Source organism: Orcinus orca, chromosome 3 (genome assembly GCF_937001465.1).
Source record: "Orcinus orca chromosome 3, mOrcOrc1.1, whole genome shotgun sequence".
Lineage (NCBI taxonomy): Eukaryota > Metazoa > Chordata > Mammalia > Artiodactyla > Delphinidae > Orcinus > Orcinus orca.
Window position 1 is genome coordinate 53,863,609 of NC_064561.1, and position 25,367 is coordinate 53,888,975.

The window sequence follows — 25,367 nt, forward strand, 5'->3', positions numbered from 1 at the left end:
TTGTAAGTCAATGCCTTAGTCACACGTATCAACTTAAGGCAAAGGCAGGGTGCAAAATGAATCTCTCAGGAAGAGAAAGATACTAGTCGCTTGTAACTGAAAGTAGCAAAGCTTTTACTGGCGCTCTAAAAATAGAAGAAATCAGTTAGAACAGATATCTTTTGACAATAATAAAAATCACAGCTCATTTATTAATGTCACAAGGCCTCCCCACCCCATGGATTTCCTATGATTTTATCAGAATCTGCTTTCAAGCAAAGGAAAAATACAGAAGTAGAACATTTCCAACTCTACTTCTGTGTCTTCCATCAGATTGAGACTTCCTCGAAGTCCGGAGGTGTATCTTTGGCATCTCTGTATCCTCTAGAATGTGCCTGACATGGTTCCATCCATGGAAAAGAAGGACAAGCACAAAGGCAAAGGCAAAGAGAACAGCAAGGAGAAGATGTGCCCAGCAAGTGTCACCGCTGCAGCTGCCACACCACCTACTACAGTTTCCACATAGTCATTCAGCAAATATTCATAGAACCACTCCCCAGTGGACAATGAATTCCGTGACTGATGGGCAGTACAGTCTCCTTTGATATTTCTTAGGTGGCCCACAATGTCACTTTTGATCATTTTTTCAATTCACCATCCTTTCACCAGCCAAGGCGGAACCGGCCTACTCTCATCCTCTTATTTTGGCACACACTTCTCCGTGAGTAAATTCATTTTTTTTCCTTGAGGTCATTGCAAAAAATTTCCCTTGTTTCTTCCTCCCTGCAAGACTCTTATCCCTCCCTGAGCCTTTTTTTTTGAGTCTAGGCAGGTTTCAGCAATATCACCAGCTCAGTAAGGGCTCTTGGATAAAAGAGCTGTCTGCCTAAGCTCCTCAATTTATCAGAGCCTTCAGACATGAAAGAGTAAACCAATTCCTAGTCAGCAAAGTTGCATTACTGAAAAAAGCAAATAAAACCATCAAATGGATTACACGCAAGCCTTGAATCAAAAATTAAAGAATATGGGGAAACAAGGTACTTAATCAGTTAGGATGAGCACAATGTCCTCTTTACAGCCAGAAACCAACCAATTAAACAAACAACAAACAAGCATTCAATTCCTGATATTTACATAGCAAAAGATAATGGTCATTCATTCTAATGTTCCAGCTTAAAGTCTCCGGCTTAATTCTTCAAATTCATTGAATCAGAATCATTAATTTTTTTACCTGTGTCAACCCGTGCAAGGTCATTTTTTCCATTCAATCAGAAATTAGCTTTGTACCTTTACTAACGTGTACTTCTGCCAGGTATGATATTCAAAAGGGAGAGGGGACATTTGGGGTATCTATTAATATATCTACACTATTCAGTGCCATCTGACATAACAGAATGACATAAACAGAATAGAATCCATTTCCATTGTAAGTCTGATGTCTTTTTAGCATACTCTACATCTCACACCATGTAATCTAAATTGCTATTCAAATAAGAATTGCACCGTTAATGCCATTACATCCTCCTGATTAATCAATACTTTCCAGAAACTTACAGGAGAAAGCAAAGTTTTAAGTAAGCTGTTACTTATAAAGAGACCACAGGCATGTGTCACAAAAATGTGTTTTTGCAATTCTTTATTTAGACTGTACCTAAATAAGTTAGATAGATAGATCGACAGATCGAAAGACAGACGTGCAGAGAAATGATAGATGGATAGATATAGGGCCAGACAGATATGAAAGAAAGATAGAGAGTTTCACATTAAGGCATCTCACTGCATAAATTGTTTCCTAGATATAAATTGGGCACTTTCAGTGTTAAAAATTTCAATGTTAAAAACGAGCACTTTCAGGTCAGTAGTCAATGCACTTAAATAGTAATAGGCTGTGTCTTGATGGTGCATGTGAGAGAGAGACAGAGAGAGAGGGAGGAAGGAAGAGAGAGAGAAAAGGGGAGGAAGAGAAGGAGAAGAAACGAGAGAATAAAAATCAGCTTCTCAAAACCCCTCAGTTACTCCCCAGGAGCAGCTCTCACACTGGAAGAACCTGTTTCCATCAAAACATTAATTGACATATACACACTACCAAATGTAAAATAGATAGCTAGTGGGAAGCAGCTGCATAGCACAGGGAGATCAGCTCGGTGCTTTGTGACCACCTAGAGGGGTGGGATAGGGAGGGTGGGAGGGAGACTCAAGAGGGATATGGGGATATACGTATGCGTATAGCTGATTCACTTTGTTATACAACAGCAACTAACACAACATGTAAAGCAATTATGCTCCAATAAAGATGTTAAAAAAAATAACATTAACTAAACTGAATGTACAAAACCTGAGGACATGATCTGGTGACCATTTTTTACAACACTGGGTAATTGGGTCTTTTTCATAAATTATGAAAAATATGATGCCCAGATTTTCATGTGGACTACTCACTACTTGCAGAAATATATTTGCCTTTAGGAATTTAATATGGGATTTTATGACCAAAAAAATGAATTTGTTCATGCTCAAAATACTGAAAATGGTGCTATGTTAGCCATGCATTAATTAATTCATTCACACACTCATTCACCCATTCATCATTTATTTATTGGGTATGTTCTATGTGCCAGAGCTACACAAATAGAGTTAAGGAAGCCTTTTCCTTCCTTATTTCTTTCCTCTGCTTCTTGCTTTGAACAAGCATGTATTAAGCATTTCTACTACAAAACACTATAGTAAGTGTTACATTGGAAATGATGGTAAGACACACATTCCTCACTTCCACTGATTTCTCAAATAGCTGGGGGAAAACTATATAAACAGCTTTTATATTAGGGAGGATGAGCAAGCATTAGAGAGAGGTACTGTTAAAGCAAAGATCTGTAACACAGTAGAGGAAGAGATTTATGTGTCTGGAAATGGAACATTTAACTTGACAAGAAAAAGATAAGAGAGCTTTCAGTAGCAAAGAACATTCAAGGTAGAGGGGACTTCACTTGCAAGTACCTGCAAGTGTGAGAATGTCCATGTTCAGGGAATGATTTTGTTGAGTGATATCCTAACCAATGCCTTTTCCACCCAGACTTCCCTTTTGCTCTGGTACCATTCCTTTTCAATGGAATACTGCCATTGATCCAGGGGTATATGGAAACACAGAACAAAGATGCCAAATTCTTGGTTTTTAAGCATCAAAACCACAGTCCACATGGCATCCAGGTATTGCACGACTCACTCAAGTTACCTCACACAGTCTCTGCACAAATGTCTTCTTTTCCTACCTTACTTTCCTTCACTGCACTCACGACCACCTGAGTATTTCTTTACTGTCTGTCTCCACCAGCTCCACCTAGAACAGAGCTCCATGAAACTGGTGTACTTGTCTTCTCAATAGCTTCCTTCCATTCATTCATTTACTCATTCAATCAATTAAAATGAATCAAGCTGCAACTGCAGGAATGATACTGTGTTAGAAGCTAGAAATATACAAAATAATGAGACAGCATCCCTACTTTTAAAGAGTATGTCATTCACAAAGGTGAGTGTTTTGGTTATCTATTCCTCTATAACAATCTACTCCACAACTTAGTGGCTGGACACAACACGTTGTTATTATTATTATTATATTTTGCAATTCTACTGGTCAAGAATTAGGACAAACCGTAGAAGGATAAGCTCATTTCCGCTCCATGAAGTCTGGGGTCTGAAACAACTGAGGACTGACTGGTCAGCTTTCTCTCTCTTCACATGGCCTTCCTATGTGGCTAGTTGAAGTCTCCTCACAGCGAGGATGCCTCAGGGTCCTTGGACCTCAACACAATGGCCCTAAACTCTTAGAGATCAAAGTGGAAGCTGCCAATCCTTTTAATGGTGAGGCCCAGAAGTGCCCTAGCATCATTTCCATAGTCACAGGCAAGTCCAGAGTGGAGGAAAGGGGACATAAATCCAACCTCTCAATGGGATGAGTGTCAAAGAATTTAAAGCATCTTTAATCCACCACAGTGAGATAAACCTGTCCCCAAACAACTGTGTCATGAAGCAAAATGGAAAGCACCGATAAGGCAGCAATGTCATCATCAAAAGCAAGTCTTGGTTGTCTGACAGACATGATTTGAGTCCTGATTCCACTGCATACTAGGTATGTGACACTGGATAAATTAGTTAACCACTCTGAATTTTTGTTTCCTCATCTATAAAAAGGGGATAATAACTATATCCAACTTCATAGAGCTGTTTTGAAAATGAAATGAGATTTCACTCATACACATACACACAGGCACTCACAAACACCTGAACTTGCAGACACACATGTACACACACCTACCCACAAGCACACACACACAGAGCACACACACGGTCCAAACCATTAGGAAATGGCAAACACTCAAAGAATGTTAGTTGTTTGTACCATAAATAAAGTACATAAAAATGACTTTTTCATGTCTCCATAATTTTTTTCTTCATATTTTCAAATATGTGCTTTTGAAGTAACCACATCTACAAAGATGATTGGGAACAATGGAAATTCTTCTTGAGCAAAAAAAATCAAACTGAGTTATCAGCTGCTCAAGAAGGAGAGGTTAAAAGGTTGAACAGAAAAGAAAAAGAAATGAGGCAAGAAAATAATTACCTACATGATAGGGTCCTAGAAGAAACAGAATAGATCTAAGCAGGCAGTAGCTTTAGGAGAATATTATTTTCATATCTCTTTATTCTGTGTTACACAGAGAATTCTGAGCGAATTCCCTTAGAGATAAAGAAATGGCATGATAAGATAGCAGTGGTGGGTCTGTGGGCAAAGTCTGAGTGTAAACTCTTAGAACCAAAGAGAAAATTGGTGATTCAAGACCAATGACTTTTAAAAATCACCTGAAAATTTTATAGAGAATCAGAACATAACAGGATGTGTATGAAAGTCCTTCACAAACCACAAGGGATAAGGATGGGTGAAACATAGAGAAGATACAGCCGGAAAAGCCTCCACCAACCTACAAGTGCATATGTTAGCACAATAAACACATACAAGTTTCAAAGAGTGAGAAAAGAATATTCCCTTCTTTTTAGAATTTTACTCACTTTTAAAAATCTGTTTAACAAAAATCTAAAGGAAACCACTACAAAGTGGCTGATTTCTGATTTTATACTGACTTATCTGGGCAATAGGTCAATAGATTATCTAGTATGTACTCCAATTGAGTTAGAAATTATAATAAAATTAACATCACTAAATTTCTACGTTCATGAAAAACATCATGATACGGTTAAACACTCTTAAGTTTTCCTCCAATTTCTGAAAGTTACCATCAGTAACATTCTTAAGGGAGGTTCAAAAGTTGTAGTTATGACTTCATGCTGGGGATGACCCCCAGAATGTGGATTTCACCCTCAGGCATTATCTTTCATGGTTGGCCACAGAACTAATTACTTTACCAACCAAGAAAACTCCAAGTTCCATTCTTCCCAGGTTTATATGTGAAATTTTAAAAAGGCAAACTTATTCAGACGAAAGCACATGGGCAAGAAGCCAAGAAAAGTGAGCCCTTAGGACAGAAGGACATCAAAGATAAGAGACAGACAGCAATGCCCTGAAGAGTCGCCCTAATTCAGATGGGAGTCTTTCCTGGTCCTCTATGAACCCTGGCTTGGCATGAAAGATGGGTTTGCAGATAATGAATTCGTTTTGCTAGGGTCTTTTAGCCTCTATCTCCCAGGGGGTTGTATGAAATACAAAAAGTCATCTGATATCTTGCTAAAAGTTTCCCATCTTATCATCAGGATGGTTACAACTATGAAATTTCTGTAAGCTCTATTTCTCTATTTTCTAGTCGAAGGTTAAGTAGGGTGAAAGCCTAAACATTCATGGAGGAAAGGGACTGTAATAATATAGTTCATTGTTATAACTTCATTTTGGTCAAAATGAAAATGAAAGGGAAGGTCATCTGTAAAACCAGTCATGGGCCTTATAACTTGACCCCTTAATTTTTCTTCTCAATCCACTGAGAAGGCATATACCCCACACCTTTCTACTACAGTCATTAAATTACTAAACTACAAAGATTACATAAAAGGCAGCAGGTATGTGGAATCTGTGGATAAAAATCTGGTAATAGTTATTATAAATTGTAAAATGAACATGCCAAGTGCTTCCTGTGCATCATCTCACTGAAGTCAAAGCAAGTTAACGCCACTTTAAAGATGAAGGCACTGAATGGTAAAATAACTGCTGTCATCAAGCAGCGTAGAATGGATAACCCAGAATTAACCAGGAGTTCTGTAATACTCCTGTAATATATAAAAAATGCTCCTAGGATGATTTTTTTTTAAATGCCCTGAGCAGAAAAAAAACAGTTTACTCATAGAAGCAAAGCTTAATTTATCTTATGATAATGTTTTTAACTGAGTATGTGAACTTAGGTTAGTCACTGCCCTTCTTTAGCTTATATGCTGTGCTGTTGGCAGCATTTATAATGTAAGGGATGGAGGCACCGAACTTCCTCAATGACGTTTTGGTAGAAGGCAATTAAGAAGTGACTGGATGCAATGGCTGTAAGGTCATTTCCCTCTCTCTCATTACTAAAGAATCTACTTTCCCTCCATCACTGTAAAAAGGCTTTTGTTAATGCATGACACCTCATTCCAGTATCCTTGAGTCACAACTTTCTTCTAATATGTTATAAACAGCCTTGTTTATAAAAATAAAACCACACACTAAGCCTTAGCAACACCCTCTGGCAATTAACAAACTTGCTTAAGACTGGTTTTGACTCACTCATTGTAGGAAGAACTTAATTACGGAAAATGGAGGATGTACAAAGAGGAGGGGAAATATAGCACAACATAAGTTTTAAAAAAAATACAAGACTTTAGAAAGGCAGAAAAGTGGGAAGCTGCCAGTTGAAGGGTCAGGGCTGCATGCAAAGCAGGAATGCAAAGTCAAAAGGAACAACACAGGGCTTCCCAGGTGGCGCAGTGGTTGAGAGTCCACCTGCCGATGCAGGGGACACAGGCTCGTGCCCCGGTCCGGGAAGATCCCACATGCCGCAGAGCGGCTAGGCCCGTGAGCCATGGCCGCTGAGCCTGCGCGTCCGGAGCCTGTGCTCCACAACGGGAGAGGCCACAACAGTGAGAGGCCCGCGTACTGGAAAAAAAAAAAAAAAAAAACTGAATTAACGCCAAACACAATCAGATACTTTTACCCATTAATTAATTGGAAGATTCTTCTGTGATGCTGTACTAATTTTATTAAAATTCTATGTGTTAGTCCATTTTCATGATTATATAATTGCTTATCTGAACTGATAACACCCACCACTGCTAGACACTAACAAGCATCCTTTGAAAACATGTAACTTTGCTTTAGTCAGTGATCTTCTGGTTATTTAAAAAATGCTCAAACTAATTTAAGCAAAAGTAAGGCATTTTCTGGCTCATGTAACCATGATTTCTGGGGTTTCTTTCTTCCCCCCAACCCCAAGCTTTGAGGAATAAAGAGGAGTCTCATACTCCCAAAACACATGGACTAAACATGATTATTAAGAAATGATAAAGGGATAGCTCTCCCACAGGACTTACATGAAATATGAAAAAATCATATTTGCTATGTAAGTTTCAACATTAACTTTCTGAAGTTTCTGACACAATGGGAAAAAATATTTGCAGTACATCTGACTGACAAGTGGTTAACATCCCTAATATATAAAGAGTCATGAAATACAGAAGAAAAAGCCATCAACATAGAAAAATGGGTAGCGATGTGAACAGAAAAATCACAAAAAAATAAAATGCAAGTGGCATTTAAACACTTGTAAATATGTTCAACTTTGCTAATAAGAGAGATGTGAGTTAAAACTGCACTGAGAGTACTTCCCTGGTGGCGCAGTGGTTAAGAATCTAGCTGCCAACGCAGGGGACATGGATTTGATCCCTGATCTGGGAAGATCCCACATGCCGCAGAGCAACTAAGCCTGTGTGCCACAGCTACTGAGCCTGTGCTCTAGAGCCCGCGAGGCACAACAACTGAGCCCACGTGCCACAACTACTGAGCCTGTGCTCTACAGCCTGTGCTCCACCACAAGAGAAGCCACTGCAGTGAGAAGCATGTGCACCACAACGAAGAGTAGCTCGCAGCAACTAGAGAAACCCCAAACACAGCAACAAAGACCCAACACAGACAAAAATTTTTTAAAATGTGAATAAATTTATATTTTAAAAAAACTGCACTGAGATGCTGTTTTCTCACCTACCAAATTGCAAAAAATTCAGAAGTTTGAAAAGGCTATTGGCAAAGTTGTAGGGAAACAGCCACTGACCTCTACGTACGTGCACAGACACACACACACACACATATATACATGTATGTATGTGTGTACTGAAATTTATCTTCTCAGGGCAGGGAGAAAAAAGAATGAAATGGACAAAAATGGGTGTTCTCTAGATTTGACTTTTGCATCATGTGACTGTTTTACAAATTGTTATTTTTTAACTACAAAAACATCACCTCAAAATAGCAAGCTATTCTGTGGATATCAACAGATTGATTCTAAAGTTTACATGGAAAAACAATGAGAAGAAGAAAAAAGTTGGAAGCCAGATACTACTCAACTTCAACTACTTATACTTACTATAAAGCCACAGTAATCTAAACAGGATGGTACTGGTGAAAGAATAGACACATAGGTCAATGGAACAAAAAAGAGAGCCCAGAAATAGATACACCAAATATAGTCAACTGATTTTTGACAAAGGAGCAAAGGCAATGGAGAAAGAATAGTCTTTTCAACAAATCGTTCTGGATACACTGGATGTGCATATACAAAGGTCTGAATCTATACTCAGAACTCACACCTTTCACAAAAAAGTTAACTTAAAATGGATCATAGACCCAAATATAAAATGTAATAATGTAAAACTTCTATAAGAAAACACGAGAAAGTCTAGATGAACTTAGGTTTGACAATAAGTTTTAAGATACAACACCAGGAGAGGACAGGGGTTGGCAGCGTGAACGCAGCCTGCAGGGGGTTAGTGCACCACGGCTAGCAGGGAGGGAGTACGGGAAAAAGTCTGCACCTGCCGAAGAGGCAACAGACTTTTTCTTCCCTCTTTGTTCCTGGTGCGCGAGGAGAGGGGATTAAGAGCGCTGCTTAAAGGAGCTCCAGAGACGGGCGCGAGCCGCGGCTAAAAGCACGGACCCCAGAGACGGGCGTGAGACACTAAGGCTGCTGCTGCCGCCACTAAGAAGCCTGTGTGAGAGCACAGGTCACTATCCACACCTCCCTTCCGGGAAGCCTGAGCAGCCCACCACTGCCAGGGTCCCAGGATCCAGGGACAACTTCCCCGGGAGAACGCACAGCGCGCCTCACGCTGGTGCAACGTCACGCCGGCCTCTGCTGCCGCAGGATCGCCCCGCATCCGCACCCCTCCCTTCCCCCGGCCTGAGTGAGCCAGAGCCCCCGAATCAGCGGCTCCTTTAACCCCGTCCTGTCTGAGCGAAGAACAGACGCCCTCTGGCGACCTACACGCAGAGGCGGGACCAAATCCAAAGCTGAGCCCCTGGGAGCTGTGAGAACAAAGAAGAGAAAGGGAACTCTCTCCCAACAGCCTCAGAAGCAGCAGATTAAAGCTCCACAATCAACTTGATGTACCCTGCATCTGTGGAATACCTGAATAGACAATGAATCATCCCAAATTGAGGAGGTGGACTTTGAGAGCAAGATTTATGATTTTTTCCCCTTTTCCTCTCTTTGTGAGTGTCTATGTGTATGCTTCTGTGTGAGATTGTGTCTGTATAGCTTTGCTTTCACCATTTGTCCTAGGGTTCTATCCATCCGTTGTTTTTTTTTTCTTTTTAAAAAAATTTTTTCTTAATATTATTTTTTATTTTAATAACTTTATTTTATTTTATCTTACTTTATTTTATCTCCTTCCTTCCTTCCTTCCTTCCTTCCTTCCTTTCTTTCTTCCTTCCTTCCTTCCTCCCTCCCTTCCTCCCTCCCTCCCTTCCTTCCTTCTTTTTCTCCCTTTTATTCTGAGCCGTGTGGATGAAAGGATCTTGGTGCTACAGCCAGGAGTCAGTGCTGTGCCTCTGAGGTGGGAGAGACAACTTCGGGACACCGGTCCACAAGAGACCTCCCAGTTCGACATAATATCAAATGGTGAATATCTCCCAGAGAGCTCCATCTCAACACCAGCACCCAGCTTCACTCAACGACCAGCAAGCTACAGTGCTGGACACCCTATGCCAAACAACTAGCAAGACAGGAACACAACCCCAGCCATTAGCAGAGAGGCTGCCTAAAATCATAATAAGTCCACAGACACCACAAAACACACCACCAGACATGGACCTGCCCACCAGAAAGACAAGATCCAGGCTCATTCACCAGAACACAGGCACTAGTCCCCTCCACCAGCAAGCCTACACAACACACTAAACCAACGTTAGCCACCAAAAACAACGGGAAGCCACCAAAAACAACGTTAGACACCAAAAACAACAGGAACTACAAACCTGCAGCATGCAAAAAGGAGACCACAAACACAGTAAGATAAGCAAAATGAGAAGACAGAAAAACACACAACAGATGAAGGAGCAAGATAAAAACCCACCAGACCCAACAAATGAAGAGGAAATAGGCAGTCTACCTGAAAAAGAATTAAGAATAATGATAAAGTAAAGATAATCCAAAATCTTGAAAATAGAATAGAGAAAATGCAAGAAGCATTTAACAAGGACCTAGAAGAACTAAAGATGAAACAAGCAACAATGAACAATACAATAAATGAAATGGGATCAACAGCAGAATAACTGAGGCAAAACAACGGAAAAGTGACCTGGAAGATAAAATACGGGAAATAACTACTGCAGAGCAGAATAAAGAAAAAAGAATGAAAAGAACTGAGGACAGTTTCAGAGACCTCTGGGACAACATTAAATGCACCAACATTCGAATTATAGGGGTTCCAGAAGAAGAAGAGAAAAAGAAAGGGACAGAAAATATCTGAAGAGATTATAGTTGAAAACTTCCCTAATATGGGAAAGGAAATAGTTAATCAAGTCCAGGAAGCACAGAGAGTCCCATACAGGATAAATCCAAGGAGAAATATGCCAAGACACATATTATTCAAACTGTCAAAAATTAAATACAAAGAAAGCATATTAAAACCAGCAAGGGAAAAACAACAAATAACACACAAGGGAATCCCCATAAGGTTAACAACTGATCTTTCAGCAGAAACTCTGCAAGCCAGAAGGGACTGGCAGGACATATTTAAAGTGATGAAGGAGAAAAACCTACAACCAAGATTACTCTACCCAGCAAGGATCTCATTCAGATTTGATGGAGAAATTAAAACCTTTACAGACAATCAAAAGCTGAGAGAGTTCAGCACCACCAAACCAGCTATACAACAAATGCTAAAGGAACTTCTCTAGGCAAGAAACACAAGAGAAGGAAAAGACCTACAATAACAAACCCAAAACAATTAGGAAAATGGGAATAGGAACATACATATCGATAATTACCTTAAATGTAAATGGATTAAATACTCCCACCAAAAGACACAGACTGGCCGAATGGATCAAAAACAAGACCCATATATATGCTGTCTACAACAGACCAACTTCAGACCTAGAGACACATACAGACTGAAAGTGACGGGATGGAAAAAGATATTCCATGCAAATGGAAACCAAAAGAAAGCTGGAGTAGCAATTCTCATATCAGACAAAACAGAATTTAAAATAAAGACTATTAGAAGAGACAAAGAAGGACACTACATAATGATCAAGGGATCGATGCAAGAAGAAGATAGAACAATTGTAAATATTTATGCACCCAATATAAGCACACCTCAATATATAAGGCAAATACTAACAGCCATAAAAGGGGAAATTGACAGTAACACATTCATAGTAGGGGACTTTAAAACCCCATTTTCACCCATGGACAGATCATCCAAAATGAAAATAAATAAGGAAACACAAGCTTTAAATGATACATTAAAAAAGATGGACTTAATTGATATTTATAAGACATTCCATCCAAAAACAACAGAATACACAGTTTTCTCAAGTGCTCATGGAACATTCTCCACAATAGATCATATCTTGGGTCACAAATCAAGCCCTGGTAAATTTAAGAAAATTGAAATTGTATCAAGTATCTTTTCCGACCACAACGCTATGAGACTAGATATCAATTACAGGAAAAGATCTGTAAAAAATACAAACACATGGAGGCTAAACAATACACTATTTAATAACAAAGTGATCACTGAAGAAATCAAAGAGGAAATCAAACAATACCTAGAAACAAATGACAATGGAGACACGATGACCCAAAACCTATGGGATGCAGCAAAAGCAGTTCTAAGAGGGAAGTTTATAGCACTACAATCCTACCTTAAGAAACAGGAAACATCTCGAATAAACAACCTGACCTTGCACCTAAAGCAATTAGGGAAAGAAGAAGAAGAAAACCCCAAAGTTAGCAGAAGGAAAGAAATCATAAAGATCAGATCAGAAATAAATGAAAAAGAAATGAATGAAATGATAGCAAAGATCAATAAAACTAAAAGCTGGTTCTTTGAGAAGATAAACAAAATTGATAAACCATTAGCCAGACTCATCAAAAAAAAAAGGGAGAAGACTCAAATCAATACAATTAGAAACGAAAAAGGAGTAGTAACAACTGACACTGCAGAAATACAAAAGATCATGAGAGATTACTACAAGCAACTCTATGCCAATAAAATGGACAACCTGGAAGAAATGGACAAATTCTTAGAAATGCACAACCTGCCAAGACTGAATCAGGAAGAAATAGAAAATATGAACAGACCAATCACAAGCACTGAAATTGTAACTGTGATTAAAAATCTTCCAACAAACAAAAGCCCAGGACCACATGGCTTCACAGGCGAATTCTAACAAACATTTAGAGAAGAGCTAACACCTATCCTTCTCAAACTCTTCCAAAATATAGCAGAGGGAAGAACAGTCCCAAACTCATTCTACGAGGCCACCATCACCCTGATACCAAAACCAGACAAGGATATCACAGGGAAAGAAAACTACAGGCCAATATCACTGATGAACATAGATGCAAAAATCCTCACCAAAATACTATCAAACAGAATCCAACAGCACATTAAAATGATCATACACACCAGAAAACTACTAAAGCTAATTAATGAATTTGGTAAAGTAACAGGATACAAAATTATGCACAGAAATCTCTGGCATTCCTAGACACTAATGATGAAAAATCTGAAAGTGAAATCAAGAAAACACTCCCATTTACCACTGCAACAAAAAGAATAAACTATCTAGGAATAAATCCACCTAAGGAGACAAAAGACCTGTATGCAGAAAATTATAAGACACTGATGACAGAAATTAAAGGTGATACAAATAGATGGAGAGATATACCATGTCCTTGGATTGGAAGAATCAACATTGTGAAAAATGATTCTAGTACCCAAAGCAATCTACAGATTCAATGCAATCCCTATCAAACTACCACTGGCATTTTTCACAGAACTAGAACAAAAAATTTCACAATTTGTATGGAAACACAGAAGACCCCGAAGAGCCAAAGCAATCTTGAGAACGAAAAACGCAGCTGGAGGAATCAGGCTCCCTGACTTCAGACTATACTACAAAGCTACAGTAATGAAGACAGTATGGTACTGAAACAAAAACAGAAAGATAGATCAATGGAACAGGATAGAAAGGCCACAGATAAACCCACGCACATATGGTCACCTTATCTTTGATAAAGGAGTCAGGAATGTACAGTGGAGGAAGAACAGCCTCTTCAATAAGTGGTGCTGGGAAAACTGGACAGGTACATGTAAAAGTGTCAGGTTAGATCACTCCCTAACACCATACACAAAAATAAGCTCAAAATGGATTAAAGACCTAAATGTAAGGCCAGAAACTATCACACTCTTAGAGGAAAACATAGGCAGAACACTCTATGACATAAATCACAGCAATATCCTTGCTGACCCACCTCCTAGAGAAATGGAAATAAAAACAAAAATAAACAAATGGGACCTAATGAAACTTCAAAGCTTTTGCATGGCAAAGGAAACCATAAACAAGACCAAAAGACAACCCTCAGAATGGGAGAAAATATTTGCAAATGAAGTAATTGACAAAGGATTAATCTCCAAAATTTACAAGCAGCTCATGCAGCTCAATAACAAAAAAACAAACAACCCAATCCAAAAATGGGCGGAAGACCTAAATAGACATTTCTCCAAAGAAGATATACAGACTGCCAACAAACACATGAAAGAATGCTCAACATCATTAATCATTAGAGAAATGCAAATCAAAACTACAATGAGATATCATCTCACACCAGTCAGAACGGCCATCATCAAAAAATCTAGAAACAATAAATGCTGGAGAGGGTGTGGAGAAAAGGGAACACTGTTGCACTGCTGGTGGGAATGTGAACTGGTACAGCCATTATGGAGAACAGTATGGAGGTTCCTTAAAAAACGAAAAATAGAACTACCATATGACCCAGCAATCCCACTACTGGGCATATACCCTGAGAAAACCATAATTCAAAAAGAGTCATGTACCAAAATGTTCATTGCAGCTCTATTTACAATAGCCCGGAGATGGAAACAACCTAAATGTCCATCATCGGATGAATGGATAAAGAAGATGTGGCACATATATACAATGGAATATTACTCAGCCATAAAAAGAAACCAAATTGAGCTATTTGTAATAAGATGGATGGATCTAGAGTCTGTCATACAGAGTGAAGTAAGTCAGAAAGAGAAAGACAAATACCGTATGCTAACACATATATATGGAATTTAAGAAAAAAAAATGTCATGAGGAACCTAGGGATAAGACAGGAATAAAGACACAGACCTACTAGAGAATGGACTTGAGGATATGGGGAGGGGGAAGGGTAAGCTGTGACAAGTGAGAGAGTTGCATGGACATATATACACTACCAAACGTAAAATATATAGTGAGTGGGAAGCAGCCACATAGCACAGGGAGATCAGCTCGGTGCTTTGTGACCACCTAGAGGGGTGGGATAGGGAGGGTGGGAGGGAGGGAGACCCAAGAGGGAAGAGATATAGGAACATACGTATATGTATAACTGATTCACTTTGTTATAAAGCAGAAACTAACACACCATTGTAAAGCAATTATACTCCAATAAAGATGTAAAAAAAATAAAGACACAACACCAGAAGCACAATGCATGAAAGAAAAAATTAATAACTTCCATTTTATTAAAATTAAAATCTACTGCTCTGTGAAAAACTGTCAAAATATCAAAGAACAGGTTACAGGCTTGGAGAAAATATTTGCATACTATGTATCTGATAAACAAGAGATGGGAAAGTTGAATAATTAAAGCACAGGGGATTTTTAGAGTAGTGAAACTATTCTGTGTGATACTATGATGACGGATATATGCTATCCATTTATCAGAACGAACAGCACAAAGAGTGAACCTTAATGTATGTACATTTTCAAAAATCACAGAGGAAATTGGGGGATCCCAAGAAACAATGCATTCTATAACAAGAGAATCTAACCATAATGCAAATATATGAAACAACGTCACTGAAGGTAGTAGGGGAAAAGGGTGCTGATGTGAGCAATTTTGGAAATGGAGTACACTGTACTGTAGTTGACAAAGTTGATTCTCAAAAGGATATGAGCAAACAATTATGGTACTGCTATACATGTTTACTAGAATTGAACAATTAAGTAAATGGATGGTGGATGTTAGGAAACAAGTTTCTCACTGTTAGAGTAGAAATCTACAGATAAGCAAGGGGCAGCGGTTAGAATGATCCATGTGGAATAGATTAGAGTTGGAGACATAAGTATAAACTCAGGTTTAGCTTAATACAGATACAGATGGTTACATGTAGAAGTATTTATAGTTATGTGTATATACACAGGTTAGTATGCATCTCTTTCTTCTGTTAGCTGAGAGGCCTAAAAGAAACAACACCCAAATAGCAATGAGCACACCTAGAACCCAGCTCTCACTGTTGTGGCCTCTCCCGCCGTGGAGCACAGGCTCCGGACACGCAGGCCCAGCGGCCATGGCTCACAGGCCCAGCCGCTCCGCGGCATGTGGGATCTTCCAGGACCGGGGCACGAACCAGTGTCCCCTGCATCGGCAGGCGGACTCTCAACCACTGCGCCACCAGGGAAGCCCCAGATCTTGGTTTTTAATATCAATCCTCAATCAAAGGAACTGGGACTCTTTAGTGAAATGGCTGATTCTAGCGCTAGGTCAGGAAATACATGAGACTAAAGAATCCATGGTAAGGAAGTGCTGAAAAAATTAACTTAATGGGGATATGCCAAGGGGACATAGGAGCCAACTGAAAGAACTCTCAAAAGCTGGAAAAATTTGAACAACCAAAATATATAAAATAGTAGTGGATTATAATGCAAAATATGAAATAAATATCCATGAGTCCATACTGATATAAAAATAATTGAATAAATTAATAATTGGGAGCAGAAAGAGAAACATTTTGAATATTTACTTACCAATTCATTTAAAAATAATAATGAATCCATTATGCATTAACACAAATATTGTTATGAAAAATAGCTATTTTTCCAAAACTAAAAAACAGTAATGAAAAGACTGGGTTGTTTTGCATTTCTGCAAATCTCTTTAATAGCTGGCTTAATAGAAGAGAACTTGATTCTCTTATAAGCTTCTGCATGCAATCTGTGGTGATACCACTTGTCAAACAGATTCCGGAAAACTCCACTGTATATAAGAGAATGAGGATGAAAAAGGCAACTCACATCTTAGTATTATTATGAAAACAGTCTTGATCTCATGGATCCCTTGAGAGTGTCTCAGAGATGCCCTGTCATGTGTCCCCAGACCACACTTTGAGAACTGCTAGTCTAGAACTACCAATTTACAAGATACGCAGAGGAACATAATTAATGACACCATAGGCAGACCAATGGCCAAATACAGATTATGGAAAACTGCAGGACTATGACCTAGTTTCTTCAACAAGTAAATTATGAGAAAACAGAATAGATAGACACTTAAGAGACTTATTCACCAAGTGCAAAGTGAAGATCTTGTTTAAATCCTGATTTGAACAAACATTATTTTAAAAAGGATTTATGGGACAACTGGTGAAATTTAAACACTAATTAGATATTTTATAACACTTAAGAATTGTTCAGATCTTTTACGTGGGACACCGACATTCTGTTTACTTTTACAAAAAATGCTTACCTTTTAAAATATAAGCCTAGTTTGCTGAAATAGTTACAGATAAATGATACAATATTCGAGACGCTTCAAAATAATCCACAGAACAGAGGAGAGAATGTGGATAAGAGATGAGGTTGGGTAATGAGTTCACACACTTGACTGCACTATTTTCTCTAATTTTATAATGTTCCAAGTTTTTCATAATAAAAAAAGGAAAGAAAAAAAAAGCTGAAGTCTCCAGATAGGTGCCGGGGAACTCGGTGCCCAGCAGGCCAAATGCCTTTCTGAAGTCCCCACATGCACTCTGAACGTGAGAGCTGAGGCCAGTACAACACACCACAGGATAGCCACTGACTCAGAAACGACTATTCAAGGAGACATGAAAGGGTTTTTGCTGATTTCTGCGTAAGGAAAGCAGGCTAAATTATGTTAAGTGAGCTTTTATTCTGATTGTTTTTATGACAGTAGGCCTTCTCAGCTTTTCTGTTCTGTGCTACAATACAGGAGGTGGGACCTGAAAGGGGCTGTCGGTATGAGAGGTTCATGGAAAGAAGCGGGGCCACTGGATGCCATGACTGATACTCATCTCTGGGTAAATTTTGGGAGGCACTGCATTATAAACACATTTTATCATGTTCATGCCAAATAAGAAATTACATATGTAAAGCTCCTATATAATGAAAAATACCATAAATATATTTAATCAAGTAACATAAGAGTGTATGTATAACATCTGTAATAAACAGTTGACATTTGTAATACAAATAGCATTTATCATGCTCCATACTACATGCTATGGACTAAAATGTGTCCTGCCTAAAACTAACATGGTGAAGGCCTAACCCACAATGTGACCATATTTGGAGGAAGGGCCTATACGGACTTTATTACAGTTAAATGAGGTCATAAGGTGGGGGGGGGCGCCTTATCTGATACAATTCTTGCACTTATAAGAAGAGACACCAGAGAGCTCCCTCTCCATGTACACTCAGAGGAAAGGCCATGTGAGGATGTAGCTAGAAAGCAGCTTTCTGCAAGCCAGGAAGCAAGCTCCCATGAGAAACCACCCTGCTAGACTTGGACTCTGGAATTCCAGCCTCAGGACTATGACAGATAAATTTTTGTGGTTTAAACCATCCAGTCTATAGTGTTCTGTTATGGCAGCCCAAGCAGACTAATACACTAAGAAACACTATGTAGTAATGAAAATATGTTTGTCACATATTGCTAAGGAAAAACATAGCATGTCACAAACAATATGCTAAATATGATCCCATTTATGCAAAGCCCAAACAAAACAGAAACAAAGCAATAAAAACAATACCTATGTGTGCATATGTGCATTACATGGTTCTGGATGATTCTGTGAGCAGTAAATGAGTATGCTTTCCCCCAAACTCCTTTTTCTGCTCTAACCTCACCTCAGGTACATCATTCCCCTTAAGGTAAAGATGTCACAGCAGAACTGGGGATAGAAAAAGATGTCTAATTCTGGACATTTCAGTTTTTAAAAGCTGAGATCCACATGTAAAATCCTTGCAAAACACTTCCTGTTTGTTGTCTTCTGTCCTAGAAGAGGGTATAGGGGAACACCTCTCGCTGGATAGGAGAACAAGAGAAAAGGAAACAACAGTATGACATACTAGTCTTAATCTCTGAGGGCTTTCTACCGTGCCCTCTCCCCCAAGGTTCACTTTAAGGGGATGGGAGAATGAGAGCTCTCTGATAAGCACAAGGTTTGAGAGCAGAAATGCCCTGTGAACAATGGCAGTGAGCATTTCCAAAGGAGGATTTCACTCTATCAAGAAGAGGGATAGGGCTTCCCTGGTGGCGCAGTGGTTGAGAGTCCGCCTGCCGATGCAGGGGATACGGGTTCATGCCCCGGCCCAGGAAGATCCCACATGCCGCGGACCGGCTGGGCCCGTGAGCCATGGCCACTGAGCCTGTGTGTCTGGAGCCTGTGCTCCGCAACGGGAGAGGCCACAACAGTGAGAAGCCCGCGTACCGCAAAAAAAAAAAAAAAAAAAAAAAAAGAAGAGGGATAGCTGGATGTGGGGGATGAGGGGAGATGAGAGGTACAGAAGTTCCCAGGGACCCTCCCCCCAGCTTCCATGTCCTTGAAGAATTGTTCCTCATTAGCAGAGGAGGAAGAAAGTCCACACACCTGAAGGGCTCGCACATGGACCAGCAGATAGCAACATAAACACTATGGCCAAGGACCAAATGGGACTGCCAGTACCTAACTGGATGCCCAGGGAGGGGGGCATAGCTAAAGTGGGTTGGACGATGCACGCCCTAGAAAATTCTAGAGTGAACAGCCCTCATGGGGTCCAGCTGTCACCTCGCTCCAGAAACCACGACCCTCCTTAAATTCCCAGCATTTATATAAGCCACCAGGAAGAAGGACAAGCAAGGGGAAACTTAATTGTCAGGACTTTAACTTGGAAGAAGAGTTTTGCTGGGATTGATGATAATTGTGTTTTCTGCCATTTCACAAAAGGGCAATCAAAATAGTAATTATAAAGAGAAATGGTGTGTGTATGTGCGTGTGTGTAAACATTGCTAAAAAAGAAACAGTGGTTCTCTGGGTGAGGAGGGCAGAGAAGGAAGGAACAATCTCACTTGTACCAGCATTTATACTCCTGTAAATTGTTTCCGTTTTTCACACTGAGCCCATATCGCTTTAGTGATAAAGGTTTTCTGTTTAAGAAACAATGATGAAAGCCCAAGTTTCTCAGAAACAGTTCTACGGGCCACTGGTGGGGCACCTGCCCCGGTGTGTTTACCATGTGACACTACGTCTTCATCGTAAACGTAGTGTCAGAGAAAACAGTAACACGGGAGCCCTGGTGACGTTTCTTGTCACAAAGAAGAAAAGATATAACTATAAAAAAACATTAAAGAATTGTCAAAGGTACCTGACATGAACTATATAGTGTATAAAACATGTCACAGTACTGCCTATTCTACAATCATCTAAACACTAATTTTTGACAAAGACAGGAAGAAACATTAACAAGTAAAACACTTAAGTACCATTCTATGGCAAGTCTACAAAAGACCAGCTCCTCAACAGGAGCCCGCCCTCTATCCCCACCACAAAATTAATCATATTTCACCTATCATATACTTTTTATCCTCTTTATGCTTACCAACACATATAGACAACTGCATTTCTCAAAAGCCCAGGGAGCTGTGATTGTTACTTTAAGTTCAATATTTACATGTAGTATAGGTCTAAGAAACATTCACTTCAAATCCATAAATGTTTACTGGGCACCTTTTATGTGCAGCCTATTGGTATTGGAGGAGCACAAAGATTAATACAACCCAGTTCCTGCCATGGGGTATTTACAGTCTCCGAGGAGAGACAAATATGTAAACAGCTAATAATTATACAAGACAAAATAAAGCGAGTGCCATTAATAATTCCAAGAAATGTAGCTGGGGGAGTAAAAGGGAACGAGTATTTAATTCTACATGTGTGTTTGGGCTGGCTTTTAGAGAATGAGGAGGGTTGAATCAGTAGAGAAACAGTAAAGGCAATCACAGCAAAGAGAACACCGAGATCAAAAGCAAGGAGGCATGAAAGGAAGACTGAGGTCCTTCCACACCCCAGCATCAGTTCTCTAAGAAACCAAGTTCTCCAGACCATTCACTGGAACGATTAATCATCTTACATTCCATATTCACTCTTTTCGAGTAGCCAGAGGCCAATTAGGTAGACCTAATCTAAAATTATTAGAAAGAGAAAGTGAAATAGTGAAATAATTCTCTATAAGTGAAAATGAAATAAATTTGCACTCATCAAATGTGGGTTCCGTGAAAGGCAAAGATACTCACACATCATGCAGGGGGTAACTTGGGCGTCTCTCTAAACACTTCTCTGGACTAACTATGGTTTCCTCGTTTAACCTGAAAAGTGCTAAAACAGCATGTAACAAGACCGGGGCTTGCAAAATGAGAAGATAGACTTTTGCCCCCTTGGCTTAAAATTCTTCATATTGGGCTGCAGCTGAACATAAATAATAATTTCATGTAGCCAGCTGTGATGCATTTAGAACAAGTCTTTTGGTGTCTTCATCTGTTGGTATCCATCATAGCTTATGGAGTACAAGCATCCTCTATTGGAAAGGAGGTCTCTTGAATGCCCATGGCTGCCAGAAAAATCTTCACAATTTATAAATAAAAGGGGTAATTGCTCTGTATGATTCAGTAAACTACTCACCAGTGAAGAGATTTTCCTATCCATTGTATTTGATATAATACAAAATCTGTTTTTTCTACAGAAATAACTATTGCATTACTTTTTTATATTAACCATTAAATTTTAGTTCAATACCTTCTGGCTTTCTTAAAAACCTATCTAGGGCTTCCCTGGTGGCGCAGTGGTTGAGAGTCCGCCTGCCGATGCAGGGGACACGGGTTCGTGCCCCGGTCCGCGAAGATCCCACATGCCGCAGAGCGGCTGGGCCCGTGAGCCATAGCCGCTGAGCCTGCGCGTCCGGAGCCTGTGTTCCGCAACGGGAGAGGCCACAACAGTGACAGGCCCGCGTACCGTGAAGAAAAAAAAAAACACTTATCTACATGTTCATTGACAGTAGTCTATGAAAAGTATGTATGATTCCTAGAAGGAGCATAGCTGGGAAGGTACATAAAAAATTAGGTACTGTAAAGCTTAAAAAATATTATTATTGAAACTTTAAGTGCTAATAAAAATATTTAAAAACTCTACAGTTGTACACACACAAAAAGTATATCAATTGCTATTTTGTTTCACTGACTTATTCAACATCATTTTTTGGTACGCTTACTATATCCTTGACGCATGATTTCAAAAATAAATATGGCAGTGATATGGATCTCATATAAGAGGTAAAGGACAAGGCAGCCAACAATTCTGATACTATGTGATAGGTACTTTCATAGAGGTAAGCACTTGGAGCAGAGTAGAGCCCCTAACTCAATCCTCAAGATAGAGGGGTTGGTGTTTAGAAGGGTAGTAATGCTCATGCTGTATCCTGAAGGATACTAGGTAGGAATCAACAACTCAGAAGTCCAGAGAAAACAGTTTCCCGGAAATAGGGAAGAGGAGGTACAAAGGCATACAGACATAAAAGACACTGAGGTACGGCGGTGTCACCAGCTTCATACAGGCATAGGGTACAACCATGTGAAGAACACTGAGAGCTGAGGCTGGGAGTGCGGTGGATGGTGCATCTCAGGATTCGAAAGGATGTTAGAGGTCTGGATTCTCAAACACTTTCAGTGGTCTGACACTTGCCACCCATGATGCTACACTGGCTTCCACTTTGCACCCTGGGGTCTCTGAATATGAGGTTAACCCCTCTTTCATTTGTGGAACTAAAATCAATTCAACTTTTTTGAGATGAAACATGGAACTGCTGAAGACTAACTAGATGTTAAGTTTTTCACTAATAAAAGATAATCAGAACTGAGCTGGCATTGAGCTAGAAGATCCAGGGTTAATACGGTTCTCTTTGCAGCATCTGTGAGCCATAACAAATAACCAGGTCTCCAATTTTACCCTGAGTCCAAACTGGACACTTCCAGCAGCAGTGCCCTTCATGGCTTCTGTAAACACCGTAAGACTTTTGAGTGCAAGTAAAGAGGGACAGCTCCCTAATCCCCAAGATCATGGCCTAAAGCTCCCAGGTACTTCTCGGGAGAACCTCCATTCTCTTCCTCATCAGACCAAGCAACACTCATATCTGTTCTCCCTACAGACTCTGGGGAAGCAATTACTAAGTGCAATCATGATTCTACTCATCAGGCCAGTTTGAAATACAAGGGAACAAAATCAACCATGTTAATTTCAGCTGAGCAACGGGGGATGGGGGACAGTGGTACCTGCCAAATATACCTCCTCAGAGAAAGCAATTCAATTTGCAGGCTCTAATTGTAAGCTGAAATTAAAAATAATGGAAGGCAAGGGCTTCCCTGGTGGCGCAGTGGTTGAGAATCTGCCTGCCAATGCAGGGGACACGGGTTCGAGTCCTGGTCTGGGAAGATCCCACATGCCGCGGAGCAACTGGGCCTGTGAGCCACAACTACTGAGCCTGCGCATCTGGAGCCTGTGCTCTGCAACAAGAGAGGCTGCGATAGTGAGACGCCCATGCACCACGATGAAGAGTGGCCCCCGCTTGCCACAACTGGAGAAAGCCCTCGCACAGAAATGAAGACCCAACACAACCATAAGTTAATTAATTAATTAAAAATACTGATATCCTGTTGACAGCTGTTGACATCCCATGAAAAGATGAAAAAAATAATAATCATGGAAGGCACAAAGCAAGTGCATACAAAAGTCTAGGTAATGTCAGTGGAAAAGGAAAGCATCCTTCAATAAGCAAGTGCACTTCTCAACCTGTTTTCTCCTGTAAACCTAACAATAATTTCTCCATTTGCCACTACTTAATCGGCAAGAGGTTAGAGGAGGCAATGCAATTAAGCTTGAGAGTAAAAACAGAGGCAGATCTCCCTCTTTCATGTTGTGTATAGCGTACAAGAGAGAATGAAAGGGAAGGGAGGGGAAAAGGAGAAGCACAGATACTAAGGAGAGGAAGTCAATGGGGGAAAAAAATCAAAACCACAAGAGCACATGAAGGCATGAGAGAATCTTTGCAAAAGCACAAGTAACAGGTCATCTCAGCGGCTTAAGAACTAAGGACCCCCCGCTTGGGAATCAGACAGACCTGAAGTCAAATACGAACTCCACCCTTTCTAGTTAATTGACCTCAGGCAAACTGTTTAACCAAAGAAAGGTTCAATTTCCCCATCTGCACAACCGTAGGGGCTCATGGAAAGACTAAATCAGATGCCACGAATGAATGGCCTTCAGAGAGTGTCTGACACACAACAAGCATTCAGTGAATTTCAGCTTGAAAAAAAGAATGCCTGGAAGATGTCAAATAAGCTGTAATTGTTTGCTGGGTAAAGTTGTAAATAAGCAAGAAGAAAAACTGCATTCTTTTGTGTTTGAAAGAAAGAGGGGCCAATAACACCGTGGGAAAATGGTAATTACAGAGTCAGGTACCGACATGGCCCCAGAGGAAGTCTCAATACTTTGCACCTTCACGGGAAGGAGTAACAGAATGACCCTATCTTGGTTTTATACCAATAATGATGAATCTGTTGATGAATTATGCAGTGTTTATTTCATAAGTTTTATAGAGGAGGAAAAGTCTTTAAAAACTAAATGAATGAATGAATATCAATAGTACCTCAATAAAACTATTAAAAAAAATTTTAAACCGAAACTTTTTTTTAATCCATGAGACACTTAAGGCCAGAGAAGTTATAATGATATTGATCAAACTCCTGTTATCAGAGCAAGACCTTAGTACACTGGTTAAGTTCACTGTTTCATTGAATTGTGCCCCCCTTTCCAAATGTGTATGTTGAAGCCCTAACCCCCAGCATGACTATATGTGGAAACAGGGCCTTCAAGGGGGTAATTCAGGTTAAATGAGGGCATTACAGTGGGCCCTTATCTAACAGGACTGGTATTCTTAATAAAAAGAGGAAGAGACTCCACAAGTGTGCATGCCCAGAGAAAAGGTCATGTAAGGACCCAGCGGGAAGGTGGCCATCTGTAAGTCAAGGAGTGAGGCCTCAGAGAGGCTCACCCTGCCAGCACCTTGATCTTGGACTCCTAGCCCCCGGAACTGTGAAAAAATAAATTTTTGTTTGCCAAGAGACCCAGTCTGTGGCATTTTGTTATGACAGCCCTAGCAGACCAATATGCTGCAATTCCCTGGCAGACACAAGTGAATCTAAATTGGGTCTCAACCACTCACTATTGGGGTGCCTTGGGGCAAAATAGTAAGCCACTTTGGGCCTCCGTTCCCTCATCTATGACTAGAGATGATGTCCCTGTCTACTATGGATTGTTATTTTGGGTATTTGGAGGATTAAGTGAGAGAATGTATTTAAAGATCTTAGCACAATGTTAGATACACAAGAAGCCCTCGGTAAGTGTTAACTTTATGATTGGTATGGTTCGGTATCAGTAATACAACCTCAGACTCTCCATTCCATGGCTCTTCCCGCTCAATGCTGTAATATTTGGGGATGAAATTTTATCCCCTAAGATTATGTATCATCCACATTTTTTTCCCAAAC